This window comes from Mercenaria mercenaria, chromosome 3 (genome assembly GCF_021730395.1).
Source record: "Mercenaria mercenaria strain notata chromosome 3, MADL_Memer_1, whole genome shotgun sequence".
NCBI classification, from domain to species: domain Eukaryota; kingdom Metazoa; phylum Mollusca; class Bivalvia; order Venerida; family Veneridae; genus Mercenaria; species Mercenaria mercenaria.
In genome coordinates, this window is record NC_069363.1 from 37,387,993 (window position 1) to 37,414,695 (window position 26,703).

Here is a 26,703-nt window from a genome sequence, read left to right on the forward strand (position 1 = left end):
GAGAACCATTTGACCTTCAAACTTCATAGGGTGATAGGACTTACAAAGTAGATGACCCTCATTGTTTTGGGGTCACTCCATCAAAGGTCACGGTCACAGGACTCATCCGTCCGTCACACTTCATTTTCAACCAATAACTGGAGAACCATTTGACTTAGAACCTTCAAACTTCATAGTGTGATAGGGCTTGCAAAGTAGATTAGCTCGATTATTTTTAGGGTTACTAGATAAAAGATCAAGGTCACGGGGTCCTGAACATGGAAAACAGTTTCTGATCAATAACTTGAGAACCACTTGACCTAAAATTTTGAAACTTCGTAAGATGATTTGACATGTAGAGTAGATGACCCCTATTGGTTTTTGAGTCATTTAGTGAAAGGTTAATGTCACAGGGACCAAAACATGGAAAACGGATTCCGATCAGTTACTTGAGAACCATTTGACCCAGAACCTTTAATGGATGATCCATATCGTTTTTGGGGTCACTTGAGCAAAGGGCAAGGTCACAGGTGCCTGAACATGGAAAACACTTTCCCATCAATAACTTCAGAACTACTTGACCAAGAATGTGGAAACTTTATAAGATGATTTGACATGCAGAGTAGATTACCCCTAATTATTTTGGGTCAGTCGATCAAAGGTCAAGGTCACAGGGACCAGGACATGGAAAACCGTTTCAAATGCATTACACGAGAACCAGTAGGTCCAAAATGTTGAAACTTCGTGGGATTATTGGGCATGCCGAGTAGGGTTTGCTGCCAACCAATAGTGTCTCTTTGGCTTTTCGCTCCTGTCCCCTATTGACTTCTTGCCTAGTTACTACTATGCATTGAGGTAGACATGCGTTTTTCTACAAAAGCATCTTCTAGTTGTATGTAGTATCGTGTAGTAACCCTTTACCAAGATTGTTAAAATCATCCCCCTGGGGTTAAAACTGGCCCTCTCCCGAAAGGGGGGGGGGGGGGGGGGGGGGGGGGGAGTAAGGCACATGGTTTAAGCAAGCAACTTAACTCAGGCGAGCGATATAGGGCCATCGTGGCCCTCTTGTTTGTTGTTTAAAACACATTTTGTTGTACTGATAAACCATTTTTGCCCTAGGGCTCTTAATGAAGTTGTATTGTACAAGAAAATAAAATCTAATATTAACTGCTTCAGAAATATTTTTGAAGTTGAATCACTGTAGCATGCATTATTTTGAAAGAAGGTGTGTTTTGTACAACTCTTTTTCTCAAACATTCCAAAAGTACATAGAAGATCCTTTGGAACAATAGAATGCAACCAAGCAAAGTTATAACAGACACGGTTTGACTGAGCAAAACCACGACCCTATCATTTTTATTTTCCAAATTTTTAAAATACATTCTGAAAGTTTAAAAAATCAGGGTTTAATCACATCCTATATTTTGTAAACAAGATATTGATTCTAACACGCAGAACTACCTTAATAATGTAAAAATACTTCTCATAAGTTACAGGTAGCCAAAAATCAGCTTCAGATATGTCTTTATTTTGTTACGGATACACGACCATTAGAAAATAAAGATATCGTCAGTTAAGTTATGGAAGCCAGACGTAAACTGGAGTGTTATTCAGCTAGTTTTATTTTCGTTTTTTTTTTGGTTGTTTCATATTACACGGTTTTATAAACAAATCTGTCCGGTGAATAAAACAAGATAGAGTGGAAACATGATACCTTCTTAGAACAGTTCTGTCCAATTCTTTTGCAAAGCAACGTGCAAAGGAAATACTTTCTGTCAAAAAGATCATGAAACATGATAATTATCATTCAAAAGATGTCAAGCATGCAAAGCATAAATCGAAAAGTAAACATGCAAAAAGGTTACACTCAAAATTCTTTATCATTGTATATCTGTACGAGGTTATTGAGTCTTTGAGGCTGAAGAGGGCCTACGTGGCCTCATGACTTAAAATCAGTTACCATCTAGCTGGCTTGTGGAGGGTCGGTGATTCTACTAGGTGTCCCTTCCCGCCTTAAATAATGCCCGGAGGGTGCTTGCGGTTTTCTACAATTTCGTCGGTGTACACGATAAAGCCAACAAAAAATAAACAATAGAAAACGACTGACAAGCAAACAAAGTTTTGTATGTTGTTGTATTTGTCACGTGAAATGAAGAATCATTAATTTCGTCTCTGTTAAACGTTTTTGTCCAACTAACTACCTAACACCGTGTTTGTGGCAAGTGCTTTGTATATTAATTTGATTACTGTTCATTGTTGAGTGGACATCAGTTCTTATTACTTGCAAAAGCTAAACATTTCATCGTCCTAAAGCAATTTTAGACACTGTCATACTTGATAATTGTAAAGCATTTCTGCACGGGAAGCTTTACCTCATAGAAGTTTCTGAAGTACTTTTAGAATAGAAAACAATTTGTGTTAAAACTCATTAGAAGTATGTGCTGCCAAGTCTGATGTAGTATCGCATTTTTCACGTGATTTATTATGTTGATAATTGTTTGACAGTTACAGCAAAAAGGCAAGTATATTGCTTGCCGTAGATTTTGTGTTAAAATCATATAAAATGTCTGGAGACTTTCAAGTCGTAAACCATTGCACGGTAAGATACTATTTTAGATGATACCATCACACACTTTTTATTGAGATTAAAACACCCTTGACGAATAAAGTTAATTATCTGTATAAATATAATTACAATCAGATAAAAAGCCACTCGTTTCCCAAAAACGACATTTCTGAGACAAATTGAGATGTAAGTATTTCCACTATAGGTTTTGAATAAGTCTAGTTATGTTGCATATTATGCTTTGTTTATGCCTTTATGACTTACGACTTTCCATGAATTTATAACCACTAATTGTCTGAAACTAAAACCAATTATAGCTAACACAGTCGTTTCCACTTTATACGGGTATAATTCTATTACAACTTCCTGCAGTTGTTTGGTAATGATTTGATATGCTTAAAATTACCCATATATTATGGATGATCCAGGCGTATTCATCCGATGTTATTAAGGTAGTATTCATAAGGCATGTATTTTAAACATTATATCCATTTTGCAACTTTTGTAATCTTTTTTCAAGCAAAGCTCAATGAACCAATAAAAAAGGCGACATTTAAATAATCTTAGCTTTTAAATGAAATTCTAATATGCTTGTCTCTGTTAAAACACGCTTACGCTAGGATGACGTCACGTTAACGTGCGGTGACAAAGCTTTTGTTGCGACCAAGAAAGAGCTCTAATATTATTTTATCTACTGTTTTAGATTAAAGACATATTAGAACTAAAATAACTTATATCAAAACTATGTTTTAACACTATTTATACACTCGGGCGGTAATACGTCGTACAAATAATTTCACTCGGGCTGTGCCCTCGTAAAATTATTACGCCCGACGTATAACCGCCCATCGTGCACAAATAGTGTTAACGCAGTCTTTTGCTATAAATTATTTTTTAAATGAAATGCCTTGTTTGTGGGTTTAGGGAGGCTGCGTTCTTGGGAAACGGCTTTTCCTACAGGACACTAAAGCTAAGAAATTTGTTTAAAATTCACGCAAAACGCCTTAGATGTGGTTATACGGTTCCGGCAAAAATTAAAAATTGTACAGATTCAATTGTAATATTAACTTCAGTGAAGTTAAGGTATCATTTCATTCAGCCATAATATGATATTGCAATTGTTAACTTATTTCGTATCAAATTTATTTGTAGTTTGTTTTTTTTCGTGTTATTTATTTTTGTTTTTTAGCTCACCTGTCACAAAGTGACAAGGTGAGCTTTTGTGATCGCGCAGCGTCCGTCGTCCGTCGTCCGTCCGTCAGTGCGTCCGTGCGTAAACTTTTGCTTGTGACCACTCTAGAGGTCTTATTTTTCATGGGATCTTTATGAAAGTTGGTCAGAATGTTCATCTTGATGATATCTAGGTCAAGTTTGAAACTGGGTCACGTGCCATCAAAAACTAGGTCAGTAGGTCTAAAAATAGAAAAACCTTGTGACCTCTCTAGAGGCCATATATTTCACAAGATCTTCATGAAAATTGGTCAGAATGTTCACCTTGATGATATCTAGGTCAAGTTCGAAACTGGGTCAAGTGGGGTCAAAAACTAGGACAGTAGGTCTAAAAATAGAAAACCTTGTGACCTCTCTAGAGGCCATTATTTTCAAAGATCTTCATGAAAATTGGTCAGAACGTTTATCTTGATGATATCTAGGTCAAGTTCGAAACTGGTTCACGTGCCATCAAAAACTAGGTCAGTAGGCCCAAATAATAGAAAACCCTTGTGACCTCTCTAAAGGCCATATTTTTCATGGGATCTGTATGAAAGTTGGTCTGAGTGTTCATCTTGATGATATCTAGGTCAAGTTCGAAACTGGGTCAAGTGGGGTCAAAAACTAGGTCAGTAGGTCTAAAAATAGAAAAACCTTGTGACCTCTCTAGAGGCCATATATTTCATGAGATCTTCATGAAAATTGGTCAGAATGTTCATCTTGATGATATCTAGGTCAGTTTCGAAAGTGGGTCACGTGCCGTCAAAAACTAGGTCAGTAGGTCAAATAATAGGAAAACCTTGTGACCTCTCTAGAGGCCATATTTTTCATGGGATCTGTATGAAAGTTGGTCTGAATGTTCATCTTGATGATATCTAGGTCAAATTCGAAAGTGGGTCACGTGCCGTCAAAAACTAGGTCAGTAGGTCAAATAATAGAAAAACCTTGTGACCTCTCTAAAGGCCATATTTTTCATGGGATCTTTATGAAAATTGGTCTAAATGTTCATCTTGATGATATCTAGGTCTCGTTCGAAACTGGGTCAACTGTAGTCAAAAACTAGGTCAGTAGGTCTAAAAATAGAAAAACCTTGTGACCTCTCTAGAGGCCATACTTGTGAATGGATCTTCATGAAAATTGGTCAGAATGTTCACCTTGATGATATCTAGGTCAAGTTCGAAACGGGGTTTCACGTGCCTTAAAAACTAGGTCAGTAGGTCAAATAATAAAAAAAACCTTGTGACCTCTCTAGAGGCCATACTTTTCATGGGATCTGTATGAAAGTTGGTCTGAATGTTCATCTTGATGATATCTAGGTCAAGTTTGAAACTGGGTCAACTGCGGTAAAAAACTAGGTCAGTAGGTCTAAAATTATTAAAATCTTTTGACCTCTCTAGGGGCCCCATATTTTTCAATGGATCTTCATGAAAATTGATCTGAATGTTCATTCTTGATGATATCTAGGTCAGTTTCGTAACCGGTCACGTGCGGTCAAAACTAGGCCAGTAGGTATAAAAATAGAAAAACCTTGTGACCTCTCTAGAGGCCATATTTTTCATGAGATCTTCATGAAAATTAGTGAGAATGTTCACCTTGATGATATCTAGTTAAAGTTCAAAACAGGGTCACGTACCTTCGAAAACTAGGTCAATAGGTCAAATAATAGAAAAACCTTGTTACCTCTCTAGAGACCATATTTTTCAATGGATCTTCATGAAAATTGGTCAGAATTTTTATCTTGATAATACCTAGGTCAAGTTCAAAACTAGGTCACTATGTCAAATAAGAGAAAAAATGACGTCATACTCAAAACTGGGTCATGTGGGAAGAGGTGAGCGGTTCAGGACCATCATGGTCCTCTTGTTTGTTTTAGGGTTTGTTCGTTTTTGCTGTAAGTTACATTTAAGAAACGTAAAATCTATTTATACCTGCAACATATTTTTACTCATTTTGTCTAATTCAAAAATATGCTTAAAAGAATAAACCGTGTTCATGTGAGGTGATCTACATAAGTTTGCATAGTTTCTTTCTTTTTATTTTGATATTTCTGTTTTAACATAAAACTGTTTTGAACGGCTTGCTGTGTAAAACATGATGAATAATGCTTGTTTTTACATTTTTCTTGCGCACCTCTGAAACATTACAGGAAGATTACTGTCAAGACAACACTATTTATATTACTACAATTTTCAGCATAAGATCATGAAAGGATGAAACAGGCGTTATTCAACAGTAGTTGCATTATGTATCTCAAATGCTCTCTCTCTCTCTCTCTCTCTCTCTCTCTCCCGTTCTCTCTCTCTCTCTCTCTCTCTCTCTCCGTTCTCTCTCTCTCTCTCTCTCCCCCCCCATCTCTCTCTCTCTCTCTCCCCCCCCTCTCTCCCTCTCCCCCCCCCCCCCCCCCTCTCTCTCTCTCTCTCTCTCTCTCTCTCTCCCGTTCTCTCTCTCTCTCTCTCTCTCTCTCTCTCATCAGATCGCTCTGTGTCTATATTGGTTGAGGATGGCGTTCTGGGTAGCTGCTGCCATTGTATGTAAAGCACATTTGAACGTCTTTATCATCAAAAGGATGCTGCATACATCATGTAAAATTATGTCTTATCAGATATCTCCGTGTCTATACTGGTAGAGGATGAATTTAGCGTCCTGGGTAGCTGCTGCCCTTGTATGTAAAGCACATTTGAACGTCTTTATCATCGAAAGTGTGCTGCATAAATCATGTAAAAATATGTCTGTTTTCCTGCTCAGCGAAAGGGGTATTTGACTCGGATATTCGCCTTAGAATTGTAGATATAAATGTTTAATTGTCTGTTACTGTTTCTGTGTCTGTGTCTTTGAAATAGCATTCGTGTCTAAGATGAAAAATGTTCAGTTCTTCATTACTTTGCTTAATACGTTATTGCATTACCTGTGAGACAGACTTTTGTTACATTTTTGTTTGATGGTTGTTTATTTAATATTTAGATATAACCTTTTATTGTTACTGTTCGGTCACTTTATTCTCAAATTCACTAGGGTTGAAAATGCAATTTTCATAAATTCTCGACTCGGTTGAAATTAACAAATATCAAAACTGTGTGTACTGAAACATTATCGGCAAGTGTACACCCTGAGTTTGACTAATTCGTAGATTATTTACAGATATTTCATTGAAATTTAACTTTTACTTCTATAACATAACTGCTTAACGGCTCTTGAAATGTGGTAATAAATCATCTAAATGTCATATGCATTATTATTTAACATAAAATGACCTTATCTGATAACGCAAACCACTCATAAAGCACTGAATACCGTATGTCGATTACAATCATTCTTTCAACGAATCTACATTATATTTAACGACATTATATTTAACGACAGATCCGACTTTCATATTAAGCAAATTTGAAAATGTTGAAGATTGTTATGCGCCAAAGGACGGAATATAGTAATTGGACCGTCCATCTGTTCCGTCAGTGGGTGGCCCCTTTTGAGTTTTAGCTGGTTTGTTCGAAAGTCAAGGTCATGGTAGTTTATGTTTATGAGAGTTATTCAACATGTCATTAAGCAAAAGTATAAGTGTGCCAAAATACATCAAGAAAAAAACTCGTAACAAATTCCTACAGTTATACACACCCACATTGTCGGGTAGAATGGCGCGGTTATATATTTTATCAGGGAAGTATATCTTGTATTCTGAACAAACTGCATTATCAGTTGGCTGGTTTTAGTAATTATTTCTTTTAACGTTTAATTGTTTACTTAATGATCGTTTTATAATAACTTGCACAAAGACTCTAATAATCAACTGAAACGCTTGCTTTAAGAATAACACTGAATAAGTACAGTTTCAACCTTCAGCCGATCTTGGTCTGCACTGGTCGCAAAAGCAGAATCACTTGCCACCGGCAGGCTGAAGTTTTTTTTTTAATCAAAGGTTTTGATCAAAATCTGTCCAGACACCTAGCACTAAAAGACGTTTATACTTGCGAAAAGTTTTATAATCATATTGACATGCCTTATCAGGCGTATGTATTATGTCAGTTGAGACCCACTCATATAATGACACAAGATTCATTAAAATTGCAATTGTCAGCATTCACTTTTCTTGAACTAATTGATCACTACGTGAAAGTTCCCGTATATATTGGACTTTGAAATTTACTTTTACCAAATAGCTGTCGTAACAAATAATTAAAATATTAAGCATGTTTTAAACACATCTTTTTTAATAAATTTCTTCTGAATTTCCAATGTTGTTATACACCTAATCCACAATTTCCTCGAATTGGAAAAATATTGAAATTAAAAAAAATCTGCATTTCCTAAATTTGCAATCACTACTTGTCATATCTTTCTACTCATACAACGCACCTTATTCATCTCAGACTCGAAAATATTGACCTTCTTAGACAATTTCCCATTTTTCTGCAGTACACAACTTTGATTTTCCTTTCCTAACTGTAGCCGTTCTGTAAATAAAACGATGCTCAGTGCCAACAGATCTGTTGTATATGCTAAGAAAATGTCGGTCGCAATGAGTGAAATTCTGAAAGTTGCCAAGAAGTATCAATTAATTGCAATAAAAACACATATATAGATGTTAGAGTTATGCTGTTAATGGCATTACACGAAGGAGTGGTATGCCATGTTTTGGACGTGATTTCATAAATGTAATACAGCTGGGATTATTTCTCAAATTAACTGATAACGCAGGAATTTCCATTACCCTATTTATTTCAGTAATTGTGACAGAATTTATTTGAATACTTAAATGTTGTTAAAGGGTTCCTGGGTTCCCCATGTCGCACATGTCTAGACATTCATTGTCCAACAATTGGTACCACAAGCAAAAATAGCCCTAACACAATAAATATTTCATATTAGCTAATTTCTTCTCCACACGAGACATAACCTCCAGACTTACGCGGTTTTGTTTTAAACTGGCAATTTTGTTAGCAGTTGTAAATGAAAAGAAAAGCAAAGAGCCATAACTTTAGTTGGTGTTGGAAGTATTTATATATGAAATCACTTAAGTTGCCTTAGAATAGGTAGTCAGGCAGAAAAAATGTTCAGTAGAATACCAGGAACTTAGCCTTAATTGCTTAACTTGAATGCTTTTGTTCAATAAAAGTCAGTTAACCTTCCAATGTTTTTACATTTTTGCTAGTTTAGTGTTCGGTCAACATGACACAAGCAGTAATCGGAATACACTGTATTTGCAAGTGTTTGATACATATTCTTTTGCTCTATCTTAATTGTTTTTGCGTTACCTATAAATTACATACGTCTGGTCGATAATTCAACAGGTCATTGCTTTGTTTTTGATAAAGATGACGGTTTCCTTGGAATTTACAATTGCTCTGAACTAATTCAGATTTTACAAGCCGACACTTGAACCGAAATAGATCGATGAAAATTCTGAAAATAATTACTTGAAAAGGCAAGGATGACATCGTATTCTAGGTTTCACACGTAATTTTGTTCTATTTTGTCAGTAAGATGCAATTTATGACAATTGACTTATATCCTATCATTTATTTGATTCGTAATGTGTTCCATGTCTTGCTTAAATAGCATTATTATGATTGTTTGAAAGCAAAGTCAGCCATGTCAACTAGAACTAGATGTGTTCGTGATTTTTTTTTTAAAGTACAGAAGTTAGTGCTCTTTCGCCTTTAAATTGATTTCTCGGGTGTTTTTTTTTTCGGCTTCATTATTTCCTTTCATCATCGTATAGTAAAACAATTGTTATGTTTTGAAACGCATTTTAAAGAAAGAAACTTAGAATAATAAAATGCGTTTAAAATTCTGGTGACTTACAATATCGAGATTACATGTAAAATTTTACATATTCATCAAAGTTGATTTTATAATGTTGTGCATCACTGCTGCAATAACGGTACGTTAAAATGATACAGATTCTAGGACGAATTCAAAGAACATACGATTTGCTTTTAATTTCTTAGGATTTTGATATAATTAAGAAGTTTATTTTACCTCATGATTCTTTACCAACACTTGAAAATTCAGTACATCTTAGCTATGAAAACTGAGCCCATGTTACATATAAAAGTGCGAACTGATTAAGGTTCTTGGAATAAGTAGCCAATATACATAGTATTTGTAACTATTTGTAGTTTTAGTATACCGAAAAAGTTGTTTTGATATCCTCAAGGTAAAGAAAATAACTGTTCAACTGTTAATCTGACTTCAACTGACACACTTTTGCAACAAAATATTGTGTACCAAGAGTTATATATATCTACATTTCAGTTGAACTTTCTTTGACTGGAATCAATCATATGTTAAGTAAATATGTGGTTATGTTCATTTCAACTACCCATCATTGGTTATTAATGCCTTTCCTTTGCCACATGGGACTGCTTTTAATTACTCTGTCATGAATAATATTAAAATGTTTTTATCTTGTTTTCGAAATTCCTTTCATATGCCATTACTTTATCACGGTTCCAAATTAAATGCTTCGCTTTGATGTTGTTCCCATGAAATGTCAGATGTTTGTTTCCTTCCACAGTTACGTTATCTGCATTCATAAAATCAAAGAACAGAATGCAGTAAGGTGGAGATTAATTGCCAGTTGGTACACGTAAATGTCTAAGTTATGTAATTCGAATTCGATAAAAGTGTTTATACATTCGCCAAATTATATGCGGAATGCTACACACTTGTCGTGCGACTTTATTTAAAGGTACGTCCGATAGTATCCGATGCGCATCTAAGAATGTATTTCATAGCATATTTCCCTTTATTGTACTTTAGCTATTAGCAATGTAAGACAATGTCTGTCTCATCTAGAAGTGCTATTTTCTTCTACGTTTGTGAGAGTCACAGGGTAGATAACAAGTAAAACTACAAACAAAATATTTCTTCAGTTGACAAAGTCTATTGTAGTCACGTCTGCAGTAGACTGCTATTTAGGCTGTCTTTGAAATATGTAAGATTAGAATCATGATTTATTTGTAAAGGGAGGTAATTATTTAAGTTGTTGATATTTGACGCATAAACGCGCAAGTATGAGATTTAAGAAAGTTATGAGAAAATGTGTTTCTTTAAAGGAAACGTCCATACATGCCTTTCACAAAAATAAGCTGTTAGTATTTTCATATGATGACGTAAGTGTCATACCCTTTGTTGTATTTGTCAGACAGTTTTATGTTTGTTAAAGACAACCTGCACATAATGAAATATGAACATAAAAAAAATTATGAGTTGACACACGTGGCGTATTGTAATCTGCTTTGCTTGTAATATGCACATTAAAAAACATACCAGTGATAACAAAAACAGTAATCAGTAATTGCTCCTGCTACTTGATCGTCTTACGAGGGTCCTGAAAAAAGTTCTGTCACAAATGGGCTTCCGTAGTTTTATCCCAGGCATTGTTAAAACACTTCAATGCACTTTAATGGTGTGCCCAATATCGAACGATATCCGTTTATTTCGTGCAAAGTGCTTTTCAAATGACGAGTTATTTCAAATTGAAATACATGCAGTCATATAGACTGACCAATTTATTTGTACGAAAAGACGAAAAGACTGAAAGTCGTAGATATATCAAATACCGCAAAAGGTCAAAGCAGATATTTGATTAATTGTGTGGTATATATGGACCTCAGGCCATTTCAATGCGTACAGTTTTTAGGTGGGTTAAAGCTTTTAAAGCTAGGAAATTATCTGTCGAAGATGATACCCATTCTTGTAGGCCTAAAATCTCTGTTACCAAGGCAAACATCACTGCTTTAAAAGCTGTGGTCGAACAGGATGCGCGATTGTCGGTGAAAGATATAGCCAGTTGTATGGGCATATCAGAAGACAGTGTGCAAACAATTCTGGAAAAACAACACCTTAAATGTGCCCGGGAACTTTTGAAAACATACAAAGACTGTGATAGTCGGGTTATTTCTAATTTCTAAAAATAGCAAATAAATATGCAGAACGTTAATAAACTCTTAGATCAGTCACAGTATTAACAACGGTACAGGAAGGAATGGTTCTCTAAGTAACTGTAGTAAATTTGACATATGCTCAATAACTTTAACAATGCCTTATATAGTAATAAATATGCACAGTATGTAAGAGTATTAAGCTGTTTTGTTTTCTGTGCTTACTGCTTGTGAAACTTGTTTTCGTATCAGTTTTATTCGGCTACAACGAGTTTCTGTTATTGGAATAGACTTACTGTAACTATCGTTGACGTTATCTAAAATACTCACGTGGTGTTTATGCCAAACTTTGCACAGACGACTTTGAGAAATGCCTACATTTGACAAGAATAAAAGCCGATTACGGCTTTAATGAAAACTCGCTTGATTTCACAAAACCGGGATTTAAAAAACAAAAGATTAATTTTTGTTTCATCAATGTGTTATCGACTTTAACGTGTAGTAACATGTATATATGTTGGTAAATGCACGCTATGAAATATGTTTTAGATTTTTTTAGAACAAATTAAGTTATAAATATTTCTTCTGCAGAAGGGATAATGCAATTTTTCTTCGGGTAAACACGTCAATAATGAGTGCTTAATGAATATAAACACTTTACCATCAAAATCATTAAAACTAACATTACTTATAATTTCCTCCCTTCATACACACTCACGAAACTACCAAGAATTAAATGAATTTTTCACACGTGCAGCAAATAGTTCGTGTACTTTGTCAAATATAACATTTCTCAAGGCAGCTTCATACAATATTTCCTGACATTAAAGCCTAGAAATTCTGTCTCGACCTATATATTTACTATGTAATGTACCACTGATATTTATTTGTTTATGTTTTAAGTTGTCAAGGTTGTTTTGTGAATAGATAGATGGTATCTTTATATTAAATTTAAAGCATTTATATTTTATTGTGCTTTTCATATATTACTTTGAAGGATAAATGCTACTTTTGAAAAATGTTACAGATTAGATAATAAAATGGGAACATTTATATCGTTTGCAGTCATGACAAAATATGTTTAAACATTCGCAAAACTGTTAATTTTGTTGAGCGGTTTTGAAATAAATTATCAAGGAGACGGCGGGTACAATGTCCTTAGCTATTTTTCCTATACGTCACTGACTCCGCACAATTGCTTTATTTCGAAGACCAGTGTAGCAGTAGAAAATACAGTGTTGGCTAACTCGATCAATTAATTTTATCTGGCGTACAAAAACACTTACGCCAATGATTTCTGTGTTATACTGGACCCCCGATTACACAACTTTGCGATGCGATTGATAGTTACATTGGTGATATCCGCCGTTCACAAAGACTGTGCAATTTTATTCAAACTTTTTCCGTCGCTTATCAACGGCCGCTTATTTGAAGTGAGAATTCGATATAGTATATCTATCGTTTGTGTTGTAAAATAGGGCCATGGAAGATTTGGCATTTCTCATCAAGCCTGTTATTTTTCTGGCGTCTAGTTTATTCCGTATACAATTCATATATTACAGTCTTTTCGACCACGTTCGTACACGTTATTAACATTTTGTACGAAAACACATTTGCGTGTGTTTTTATGTGCATGACAAATTAACGAACTTGTCTTGTTCAAATTTAATAATTGATCACGGTATCATTACTCGTCCCATTCACTTTTGTTTGTAATACAACATAAGGAACGTGCAATGGTAGTGATGACGTAACGCGCAATTTGCATTAGGGATAAAATCCAAACGATCCAAGCGATATTTTCAGACTAGTGCACAGTTCACTATGCCATGATTTCATGCGTGTCGTGTTCGAACATAAAAAATAAATGCTAAATTCTAAGTAGTAGTTTTATTGTGAAGATGACTAAAAATCAAAGCCATTTGGACACTTGTTACCGGTTTTCCTTCGATAAAACAAACAAAACACACAAATTCATTTTCCTTGACGTAAGAAATGTACATACAATTTGGCAAATGACTTGTGGAAGTTTTATTTGAAACAAAATAAACATTTGAAGAATTACTGTTTTCCTTATCTAAAATTATCAAACGGAAAATGCTATTTAACAGTAGGTATCAACATTTGATATATCAAGTCAAAGATAAGTACATAAACAAGAAACACTAATGTCGTGACTTGATCTGATAACGAACACACATATCATTGAATGATACATCACAGAAATCAACGTGTCAAATTATTAACCATATACTTTCGTGTGGTATGTGAACTAAACGAAGTATACTTTTTTATCATCGGCGAAAGGTTCAAAATTTGGAAGTTATTTCCTTGAAAGACTATAAATTGAATGATTCTTACTCAAGCGATTCAGCTTTATTTTGATTGGAAGAAATTGGAATGTCTTTAACGGCCTTAGCTTTAACAAATGTTTTTGCACTCTCACGGTTTAAACAAAATGCAAATTTAAAGAACGGTAATGCTTAAATATTGTCAACTCATATAACTAGTCAACTCATATAACTAGTATATGGAAAATACTACAATACATGATACGCATACCCTAACACAGCCATATGTTAAATACTCAAATAAAAATTTTGCTAATTGTATTTCATATTAACCACTTCTCGGTCTTTCGCATTATTTTACTTGGTTCAATATTGCATGGTTTTGAAGGTATTGATCTTTGAAACGACAAAATCGTCAAGTATCTGCGGCTGTTGAACAGCAAACGTTCTACCGCTGCGTCATAATTCACGCATTTAATAGGTAAAATCAGTTAAAATGCCGTAATCTTATACGACGACGAGAATTTCCAACGGTAATATATTTCTTAATTTCTATGACATCAGAGCAAGCAATCTACTTACAACCTGACAGACGTATCAAGACAGAAACACGCAACAGGTAAATGTGCGTATTGGCTGCACATGCAGTTTGATGAATCCTTCAGCGTATGTTGAAGAACGTTATGAAGTACTGCCTTTAGTCAACCTTGCCCGCAAGGTTACAGTCTACATTACTGATCATTATAGAGTAAGCAAGTCTCTTTTTTTAAGGTTATCGGGTTCGGGCACGTAACAATCTTTCGGGCTTCTGTAAATGTTAATCTCTTTGTCCTTTAACTCATACTGGAGAAAGTTACAGGATATTGTTTTTGTCATCCTGGTTTTTAATTCTGCGTGTCATCATGTTCGTTGCACAATGAATATTCACACTTAAAATAAACAAGGATTAATATCAAACAGGAAATGCCATGTTCCAAAAACGCATCCTCCCCAAAACGATATTCACAGCACGCAGATGTGCACACTACCAACACACACACACACACACACACACACACACACACACACACACACACACACACACGCATACAAAGTAAAAATATGGTGGCTGATTTCTTCCATTTCGTGTTGTCGTGTCGGCGGGACGAAAATACGAAAACAAGACAGATTTTACACGAAACTTTTCAAATTTTGAGGTACGGGGGTTAACGGGGGTATTTCGTGTGAATAAGTTAATCTTCATTGAGGCCCACGCATATACGTAATTATTTTTCTATTTGTACAGACCCGGGTCCTTGGCCGGGGCTGATGGCCAGTCCTGGTGGGATTTAAAAACTGCTTATCACAGTCCTCCCCCTCTTCCGTCAGACACAATCAAAAAGGGAAGCGTAGTGTCCAACTGTAAAGGGGTGGAACACTAAACGTGCGGTATGTCTCAAAACAGTTTGGTCGTAACCTCTTTTAATACAGTTGGAAAATTACCGTGACCCAAGATCTTACGAAGTTTGTAGACCACATCCCCATAAATGAGTCTTTAAATTACTACTGAATTTTAAAACCAAATCAGAGTTACGATATTAAAATTTAGCAATATATTTACGCAATTTGTAATAACGGTAGCCTAGAAAAACCTTTCTTAGTGAGTATTTACATGTACTTTAAAAATGTGGTCAGTCTACATTGTAAATCACTTGAGAATAGCCATAGGTTAAAGTTTTATTGTACAGATCTAAATCCATATCCGAGACAATTTAATAAAATAAACTGTAAACACTGTTACCCAATTAAGGATAAAGGGTAAGGAATGTATATATCTCGAAAGGAACGTAATATCTTTTATTGTGTAAATGCAATTTCAGCGCTTAACTTCCGAATTCAATTGTCACATCACCTTACGTTGCAATTGTCGACACATATAATATCAAATGAGTAAATTTGTTTTGTAAATTTTATGCTGTAATTTATATTTTGAAAATGACATACAATTTGTTCACAATTTTCCTTCTGCAGTTTTGTCTAAATAAAAAAATAAAATAAGCGGATGGTCATGTGTGATATTATATCTGATCTACGCAAGTCTCGTATTTTCAAACAATCTTTTTCTTCAAACTTGAAGTTGCTGCATTTTATTTCAACAAGTGAGTCTGTTTTGAGCGGGTATTAGTTTACTTTCGAATGATAAAATACATACACCTAAGTACTCCTTGAAACACTACAGGCTAATTACTGTGGATGATTTTTGATAGCTTAAATATAACGACGTAATAGAGGATGCACATACAATATTATTATACCTCACTTTTGTCTACAATGGTAAAATCCCATTACCCGAAACAAAGATATTTTGACTATCAGAAAAATTTTCAACCTTTTAGACACGTGCAAGCGAAATGACTGTCAGGTCAGGACCGCTGTATTATTTTGATTGTCATATAAGGCAAAATAACTTATTCGGTTTTTGTTACTTCAATATGATTGCCTCTGTACACATTGTCGTACTGTAATGACGTCGCTATTCAATGTGTACACAACTGATTACCGCGCTAAAGATGAAACTGTTGAATTTATTAAATGAATCAAAAATTTTTTTAAAAAACTTTTATTTGTGTTTTGTTTTGTTCGGTATAATAAAATTAATACCATATGGCAGCGTGTATGAATCATTGTATTTGTCAACTCGAACAGAATGGTCACCACTCGGCTTTGCTCGGGGACATTCTGCCTCTGGTTTGACTAATCATATGTCCACACACGCCTGCCTTATTGTATCTTATGATATCGATTTGCATAAGATGTCATGATTGAGTCGTAGTCACATAAAATTCCGTTGAGGCGTCTAGAATAATGTTGTGTCTTTTAACGCCTTTATAAGACATTTCAAGTATACTTTGAATTAACAAAAATTCTCTGGATAATATACTTTTGTATTATCATACAATAAACAACAAAGATAAACAAAATTATATGCTTATTCAACAAGACTTACACTTTACATAACTAGAGTGTGATTAGCAAACTAAGTACCACACACTTGAGACTATAATCACCGCTGTGTTTCTAAAATACCACTTCACATTGCAACTGAATTTAACCTTTTTGTCGCGACGAAAATGAAGATTTGCACATTGTATATAAATTATATGAACTAAGTCTGTCTCAAGTTGGATATTCGTGTTTGTGTTGTAGATACGAAAGGTAGGCCATTTACTTATTTTTGGTCACTCTTTCTTTGTCTTAAAACAATCATGTAATAACAGAGATAGAAATTAGACATTATAATGTGAATGAGATTTTCCTACTTAAATTAAAGATATCAGTTGTATTTTGCATATTTTATCATGAGGCACCGCGCCTGTTTTCGGAAATTATACTGTGTTATCTCAGATCATACGTCCACCCACCGCCCCGCCGTGTCAACTCTGTATCTTTGACTATCCTTATGCCACTGAGGAATCTTAAATGAATTTTGCAAGTTTTTCGTATAATAAGACACAGTCGTTCAATGTTGCAGACATATAGGTGGAATCACAAGTCGCTCTGTATTTTAACTGTCATAACTGTGTCTGCCAGAAAGTAACTTTGAGGTCATGGTCTTATGTTTAAATAATATTTAATGTTCTCCACAGCCGTTTACAGTCTTGAAATATCATCAATTATTTACATAATAGGTTAGTATTTAGAACGAATCGTTCAACATTGTAAATTGATAGGCAAAATAAAATCAAATGTCAATTGTCTTTCATTAATTTTACCCCCTGGACAATTTATTTACTACTTGTCACTCCTACAAGAAATGCATATATGAACATACATACATCAATTTCATACCCCTCTAGATAAAGAAAATCGATATTCCCGCATATTTAATAAAGTTAAACTTTTGAATTGTTATTAATTTATTATGTTGGTGTGATTTATAAATAATAAATATATATTGACAGCCATTGCTGTTCTCAAGTGGCGGCATGAAGATGTATTATTCTAAAGTACATAATTTCCTCTTCCGATCAGCAATTCGCAATAATTTTCTGTACAACGTGACCGTGCATTTTTTTGCTTATTGACTACATTATATTCCGTACAACTTTGATTCGAATCGCCTTGTTTTAACTATATAGGCAATTCATGACGTTGACCGCATGAAAACGTTTGACGTGATGTTTCTTTATACGTTTAAAATGGAATCATGTCTGTCTGGCTGTTCGGAGAAATATAGGCATTAAATAAAAAGATTATTTGATATTGTCTTGTAAAATACGGTATACGTTTCGATTCGTGCCCTGTCGCACCCTATGTGGATGTCTTCGGATATAGCTCCTCTGGGATCTGTATTCGTAGTACGTTTTCGTATATATAGCTGCTGAGGAGCCATATTCTCCGTATGTAGCTCCCTTGCTAAAACTGGAGCTAACACGGAATACCTGTACCTCTATTCCGCATATAGCTCCTCGGTCTCAGTATGCAGTATAGACCATTAAATTGCTAATTCATTTAATTTCTGAAACTCAACTTGAAATACAGAATAATCCGGATTCTCACACTACGTTGAGTAATGTGTGTGAATTTGGCTCTTGAGATTGGCTATCGACATCCACATCTATATAAACTTGAAACTTAAAACTTGTTTATTTGCTTACACGCCTACTTCTACATATAAAAACATATTCAGCGGCGTTGTACAATAATAAACAGTTAAATGAAAATAAAGCAACAATTATTACATTAATATACATGCAAGCCGTCAATGCTAAAATGCACAACATTATATTATAGTACATTATTTACAGAAATTCATTATCCTTATGCCAGTGACATTTAAAAATAGACAGACATCAAATCAAATTTGTCGACAAAAAAACCCCTATGGATTCATGTCAGTGTTATTGCTCTACTCCGACTACAATTTTAAAATAATGTAAAGTAATTTCTGAAGAAATAAGTTTTCAAATGTTTCTTGAATATGTTCACTAATACACTTTGTCTTAAGTTCAAAGGCAGTTCATTCAAGAGCTTATGTTTGACAGTGCTGAAACTTCTGTCACCGAAGGTCTTTCTCTTGTTGTAAGGAACAACATAGCAATTTGATGATGATTCTGAAGATCGTGCGTTTTGGGACTTTACTAGACAACAGGTCAATCAGGTATTGAGTGGCATTTTCAACAGAACAGTTGTACATATAAGTAAGAATCTTAAAGTTAATTCTTGCCTTGATGGGTAACCAGTGCAGATCATACAATGCCTGTTTTGAACTATCACACCTATTGCGACCGAGCACACGTTTAGCACACATATTCTGGATACGTTGTAATTTATATAGTGAAAAACAAATGGCGAGATGCAGTGCCAAGCTCGGCCATCGGTATCCAATTTTATGCAGATGCACAAAAAGAATACGGAGCTGGAATAAATGAATGCCGAGCTTGGCTATCGGCATTGGATTTCTAAACCTCTGGGTCATGGTCATTGTCACAACATTGTCTCGAAGACATTTTTTTTCGCATTCACATGAAAGGTAAAGGCTTCCACACCTCTGCTGGTTGGATACAGATGTCCCCACTTTGACGTTGTACAGTTTTGGGACTTTGGGGCAAACAATTTATTTCGTCAAAGACTATAACTCTGCAGCTACCTGTCCGATACAAAATTAAAATCGTCACATACGCTTAATTAATATTTGTTTCAAATTTGTTGACTGATTCACATAGTTCAGAAGATAAATGCATGTCATAGTATAATCATTAAGTATTTGGAATAAATCAAGCGCCACAACTGCCAGACCAGATACAAAAAGTAAAACCAAGGTACCTAACTTCACTTGCCAGTTATCATTTTTGTAAAGTCTGATGGCTGTCAATCAGATGGTACCAATTTTCGGGACGGACGTACCTACGTACGCTCGCTCTCTTACTCGTTCGTATGCACGGGCGGAGAAAAGCAAATCTGTATGCCTCCCCCGCTTCCCTAAGGTCCAAATAACCCTTCACATACTCGTGTTTCGCATTATTCTCACATTACTGTTATAGCATTTTAATACATGTATAGGGAGTCCTATTGGGATTTGCACATACTTGCGTTTGCATACAGCTCCTCTATAGCAAGGAGCTAATATGAAAACGTGCTCCGAATGTGGTGTCCCGGGGAGCTATATCCGAAGGGAGCCATATATGGTGTGACAGTGCCCATCCGAAATAATAGTATTTCTTTCGTATTGAATTGGTACAATAATGAAGATGTGTCTTCCGTTTTCTCAACGATTTGAATTAGCAATGCATTGTGTTAAATGCATAGATTTTGTTGCAGTATCTTCTTGGTACAGTAGCTCATGTATCCTCGAAAAAGTTTTGTTTGAAATAATTCTACTTTATTTGATATTAATTAGAAATGATGCACATGGCATCACAAGCATTTCACAAATTTCCCAGAATGAAAATGCAATTTTTGTACTGACTGTATATATCAAAAGAATTCTTTGCAATTAAAGTTTTTAGCGACATACTTAAGTATGTCGCTAAAAACTTTAATTGCAAATATCAGCCGTTTGTAGATATTATGTCGTTGGTATTTGAATTTTTTACAGATAGCTCAGTGTGGTTTAAATGGAATTTCACATTTTTACATGAATAAATGACTTAGTAATGATGCTTGAAATGCAATAATAAACATTCAAATGTCAGTTGTATTATTACATATTTACTCATAAATTTCTGCCTACAGATGAGGGTAGTTAGGAAACGTTATTCAAACCAGTAAACATTATATAATACGGGAAGACTGAAACTTAGATGATGTTAAAGTTTCACAGTTTGGGTGAACTTGTAGTATAATCTCTTCGAAGAACTCTGTACATAAATTAAAAAAAAAAAAAACATATAATTTGCATCATTTTCATCATTTTAATAACGTCAAATACACATGGCACTCTCATGGGGTGTTTCACACGTGTACAGTTGTCAAGAGGATGAAATGCAAAATATTTTAAAAAAGAGCGCATGTTTAGTCATTGGCACTTCTTCTGTCAATCGCTGTGCTATTTGTTTTCCTGTTTGATGGTGCGATGACTACTCAAGTGTGATACGCTGTTATGTTTTTCTCCTAAACCCTACAAAAATGGACGTAGGGAGTGGAATTTTGTCTTGCAACTTGCCTAGTAGTGTCCTTAGGAGTTATGATGTTACGTTCTTCCTGCTTTGCCTTCTGATAAGTTACTGAGTACATTGATGTACTGTTACTCGGGTTTACTCTATTTATATGTTTATAAATCCTGATATTTTGTCTTATCTGAGAGGGGAATTATTTTGTTCACATTGGCTTGTCTTATTCGTAGAAAATGTGGTTATGTATGTGTAAAATTGCCATGATCTTCAACTTTTTTTGTCCGTTTCGTTTTATATTTTATGTATATTGTTTTGTATGTTAGTGATGTTTCTTCTTCCTTTGACCATCCCAGTTTTTATGCTATAACTATCCCCCACTTTTTTCTCCCACTTTTGAGTAACCCTTCCTCCTCATTCACTTTTAACAAACCTCCATTTTTAATATAATTTTTTCATACAATTTAAATGTTCTTATTGATGGATATTTAAAACAACCTGTCTACTATATCTTTCCATTACAGTTTCTAATTGTGGGTGGCTACTTTGCGATTTGTGACTGTGGCTGTGTTTTGCTATGCGCAATACGTCCAAAGGGTCGACAGTACCTTTTAGTGTTTAAAACAGAAACAGTACTTTATGCTAAAGAAAACCTTAGAACTAAAGAAATGTGATTAAATTGATTTTCGATATTAAAGTTCTACTAATTTCTAATTAATTAGTTGTAAACTATTCAGATACCGTGTATAGCTTAACTCATAAAACATGCATAAATACAAATTATTGTTTTTGGAATAGTACAATTTGAAAACTGTTTGGTTAATTACCTTAATTCGAACTTTTTGTTGATAAGGACATTACAAAAGTATAAGCTTTCTAGCTATGTATACAGTACAGTATATCAAGAGTCCAAGTGTTTTAAAAACAAAATATTTACACATATTTAATACACGTAGGTAATACCCGTTGTAAATGCTATATACTATCTTTTTTCTATACAATCGCAGTCCACACTATGAACATCTATACTATTCGTTAACGTCTTAACCGAAACAAAAATATTTTTATTGTACCAGTTAACCTGTTAACTGTAAATCATTGTTACTTTATCAAATATTTTAATGCTTGTCTAAATTAGGAAATAGGTTACCAGCAAGAAATGCATGGCTCAAAAACACGAATCCTTTCGCATTTCATACTCGCTTCGCTTAATTTAGCTTATATGATAGTTCATGCTGAGAAACTAAGTACTGTTCAAGAATGATGGATATGAATGAATATAGCAGTTTGCTGAAAAACAGGAAATTGTAATTTACTTGGCATTGTTGACTAATGAAGAAAATTAGCATAGATCATAGGATAGAGAATTGTAATTGAATATAAACAAACAGTATAATAATACCAACATACAGCAAAAATAGAAACATTCTCTTACTAAATACATAACTGATTAGTGCTTACACTTTACGAGTACTTAACACAATGGTAATTACCGGATGTTTCAAGTAACGCTGTTCAAACCACATTGTCTTTATTATATTTTTCATGGAAGTACTAGCTGCAACAATGTGATAATAGTTGACCTTTCCGAAGTTTCAAGAACAATGTCTTTAAAAACTCACTGCCTACTTCTTTAAAGATTAATTGATATCTGTACGTACACGATATCCAGCCGTCTGGTTTTCTTGTTTGATATTGATGATGTTCATTACAATAAAATATGTGAAAAGATCCTTTGGAAGCATAGAGCGCAAGCAAGAACTTGATTTGATTGAGTCTGTTAATCAAATATAATGAAAAGTGCAAAACTGTGCGGTATCCTATTAGAGTAAAAATGAGTGTTCATGTTTTGTGTAAATTGGAAAGTTTGCATGTTTTGTACGATTTTGAAATATTAGTTTTAAAAGTAAGTGACGGTGTAGGACCTGTTATGTCTGGAAGAAGCAATTAATTATTTCTGATTGAATTCAGTACTCCATGGACTGGTACCCAAACACCAGGTAGCCAAAGGCTTCAACTGGACTGGTACCCAAAGGCCCTCTTTAATGAACTTGCCATTCAATATGCCTGCCAGTCTAAAGCACTGAATATCAAATAATAGTTATGTTCATGTCTCCTTGTTCTATGACATATAACTCAAAATGCTTTGGCTAACTGCAGTTATGATAAGGGAAAAGTTTAATGCATTAAAATCTATAAAAAAAGGTCCTTTGAAAGCATAGAACGCGATCAAGCACAATTTCAGCAGACTCAGTTTGATCGAGTCGGTTCATGGGAGAAATGTGCAACACCTCTTACGACTCACACAAACAATCAATACACGAACCGAATTATTCAAACATTATTTTTAAACTTCGTATGGAAAAGATATAGATTTCAGTCGTATATGCTACTGCAAAGCCGGGCGCAGTGACCGACACATCTTATTTTTGTAGAAACAAATACGCTAAGTTCATATTTTTCAAGCGATTTCAATCAAATGCAGGTATAAGAGTTATTTTGCCAATAACGTGACAAGAAGGTTTGGCATTTATTGCATTAGGCACGAGATAACATAGCTAATAAAACTAGCACGAGCTCTTAAAATAATTAACAAAGTAGGAATTGTTATTACCCCTTTCATTTCCAGTAATTATGACAAAATTATTTTGAAACTCAAATGTTGTTAAAGCAATGTCTAGACATTGTTTACTGCCTGGAAATAACAGCAGTATAATTGGAATAATGGCATTTGGAATTGAGAATTTACTTTCCTTGTAATGAAAATACAACAAAAAATAAAACGAAAGCCCTTTTCTAAGTTGACGAAGGTTCATGTCTATAAAAACCTGCAGTCTTATGATATGTAGATAGGCAATAAAGTGTTCAGTTTGAATAGCTGCTTGTTCCGTGGCATTCATTTAGCAATCCAGACTTCTGCTTCTTTTTGCTAGCATAGTTTCAGGTCAGATCGGCATATTGCCTAACTTGCAACTGATAGATGTTTTGTCTTCCGCTTTATCTCTAATGTGTATTTTAACCTTTAGCTTGCTGGCGGCACGTGATTCTGCTTTTGCGACCAGTGCAGACCAAGATCAGCCCGCACATCCGTGCTGTCTGATCATGGTCTGCACTGTTCGCTATTCAGTCAGTAAATTTTCAGTGTACACCCCTTTGATAAACAAGTGGTACTGCCCAAATTGAAAGATGAACCAGTCTTTTTTAAAAATTTATTTACACCAGGTTATTATTCAACAGATATATTGATCTGTGCTGGTGTCAGTAATGTTTCCAAAGGTAATTAAAGTTGCTCTGAAAGGTATCAAGACGTTTTACAAGGATATACTATATCCAAAGATTGAATTGATAATTTATTGATGGCTGCAATACGTTTATTATTACATTAAATGGGATCAAACTTCAAGGTTTGATATTGCACATATATAGTATGTAAACGGTTTGTTGCTCAAACGTTATTTCACTTCCATTTTTATCATTTACTGAGTAATAAAACTCTTACGCATTGACGTCAGTAATGTGCATTTCTTATCATAAAATTAAACGTAAACTCAGCAAGAAGGCCAACCAGAAATAGAAACTGCAGTGGGTTGCTTCAAATATATATCAACAAGTACATCTGAATTATATTTGAGATATGAAAATGTGGATATGATAATGAGATGGGGTGGGGTGGTGGGTGTAATATCAACAGAAACAATGTTCAAGGTGAAGGAGATATTTCAGACTGTTAAAACATTTCTTATATTTCTTATATTGTAAGAAACGAACTATAGAACTCGCGGTAAGATTGAACGCCCATCGGTAGGATTAAGCGTCTTTCGGTAGAAATTTTGAAAACTGATCTTCATAAATTTGTCTTATAAATTATCAACCAATCCGACTAGTACGCCCTTAATTCAAGATCTCTTATCTACAATCATTTTTAATTATTTAGGATCATAGATTTTGAACATTAAAAAAAAATGATTTCATATATCCATTCAGAATAAGGCTAGAATTTCAGGCTGGTGGACTCATTGTACACTTTGTAAAATCATCCTATGTAAGCACCCAAACGCAACAAATCATACTATTATCAAATCGGTATAATTGAAATTGAAAAAGTGTAAACTTACAGGTCGCCCAACAAACAAAAATGAAACTGTTGCAGGCTCGGTTTGACTGAGCCTGTTCATGGACGATAGTGGAAGTATGCTACCGTCGACTCCCTATAGCTGCGAGTTGAGCAGAACTCAACATTTACATATGTTACAAGTACCAAAAAACAATTTAGTGACATCCGCAGATGTGTTCATACGGCGGAATATATAGAACCTTAAGTGGTACTCTTGGGTACAATTCTATGAAAAGCGGCGTATGGTCCCAAGTAGAATGATGAACTAGCCGTAAACGAAAACACAGAGTGGGGACCCGGGGGTATGGATCCTGCATATATCAGAAGCTGTCAAAACAAAATACATAGCAAGCGTCATATCAAAATGCTGCTTAAACAGCAGGGAGTCTTTTTTTTAAGTTGGTTCGTTATAGGTAATGAAATTTGCAACACATCTTATATTCTTCATACCGGCTTTATCACAGTTTGATTATATTGAAACCTTGGATGATACAAATGGACCAGAAAACATGATTACACTGAGTCAAAGTACGGCGACACATTTTTTATGAGCCACACTGCATATAAAGACTTAGTACCTTTTGGAAGTAGGAAAATGCAAACAAGCACACTGTGTCCAAGTACAAGATGAATTTGTACGACCGTCATAAAGCAATGCTCTCGAAGCTAGGTTTAGAGTATATCTAAGTTTTACAGTATATGGTTTTGAAAGGAGCGGCACATAATGGAGTTTCCTTTTATATGTAATGTTGAAAGAGAAATAAGCTCTTTAAAGACAAATCATCAGATACTAGGACACAACAGCAATCTAAGACTGTTTGTCACTACAAACCAGGTGTGAAATCATACTTTATCATCAATCATCGCTTTCAGAGCGGACATTGAACTATTATTTCTATTGAAGTGCCAAAAAAGCACAAAAAAATGTTTTATATCGTAATTCAAATATAGAAAATTGACATATATATAAATTATCTGCAAGCGATAGTTTCTAGGCATAAAATCTTGTTTCTTGTCTTAATCATAACAATCCGTCTCATTTATCAGTAGGATTTAAGAAATAACTTCTGATCTTATCTGCGATTGTATCTTGACATATAAATTGTCTAAGCGTAGCTTTATGTCCAATCCGACTGTTTTCAACTATTTATATCTTTTACAAAATAACGTCATTACAGTCTCATATCAAACGTTACTTTACCTTTCCAAGTCACGTTATCTTTTTATCAAGTTGCTTGGTTGCATCTTATGATTCCAAAGTATCTTTTCACAGCTTTTATTTAAAACTCTAAGTATAAATAAAACGTACATGATAAAAATATAATGCTATCCTAGGCGGGGGACGTTGGTTACCCTGTTACAAACTCTTGTTCTAATTTATTATCACAGCAGCATTGTTTGTGCCGTGTGGCGGCCGTACAAAGTCCCCCGTACCTTCAATCAGAGCTGTTATATTTCGATCTCTTCAGATCGTTCGGCACGATATTTATGTTGTGTTACATGTACTTTTTAATTTTTGAGCTTGAAAATTTCGGCCTGGGTGGTTCCAATACTCCCATTTTAATAG

General features: G+C 34.6%; 1 protein-coding gene across 6 annotated transcripts in view; it reads left to right on the top strand.

Moving 5' to 3' along the window:
* The window catches only part of LOC123525056 (collagen alpha-3(IX) chain-like), a 247,922-nt gene that overhangs the window by 33,090 nt on the left and 188,129 nt on the right, over nt 1–26,703 (top strand). For 4 of the 6 annotated variants that reach the window (XM_045303751.2, XM_053538222.1, XM_053538221.1 and 1 more), the window contains exon 1: nt 16,982–17,126. The exons of the other annotated variants lie outside the window; for them this stretch is intronic. The gene's annotated coding sequence lies outside the window, so the exon portion shown is untranslated. Of the gene's footprint in view, nt 1–16,981; nt 17,127–26,703 lie in introns of those variants that run through there. 6 annotated transcript variants of the gene reach the window in all.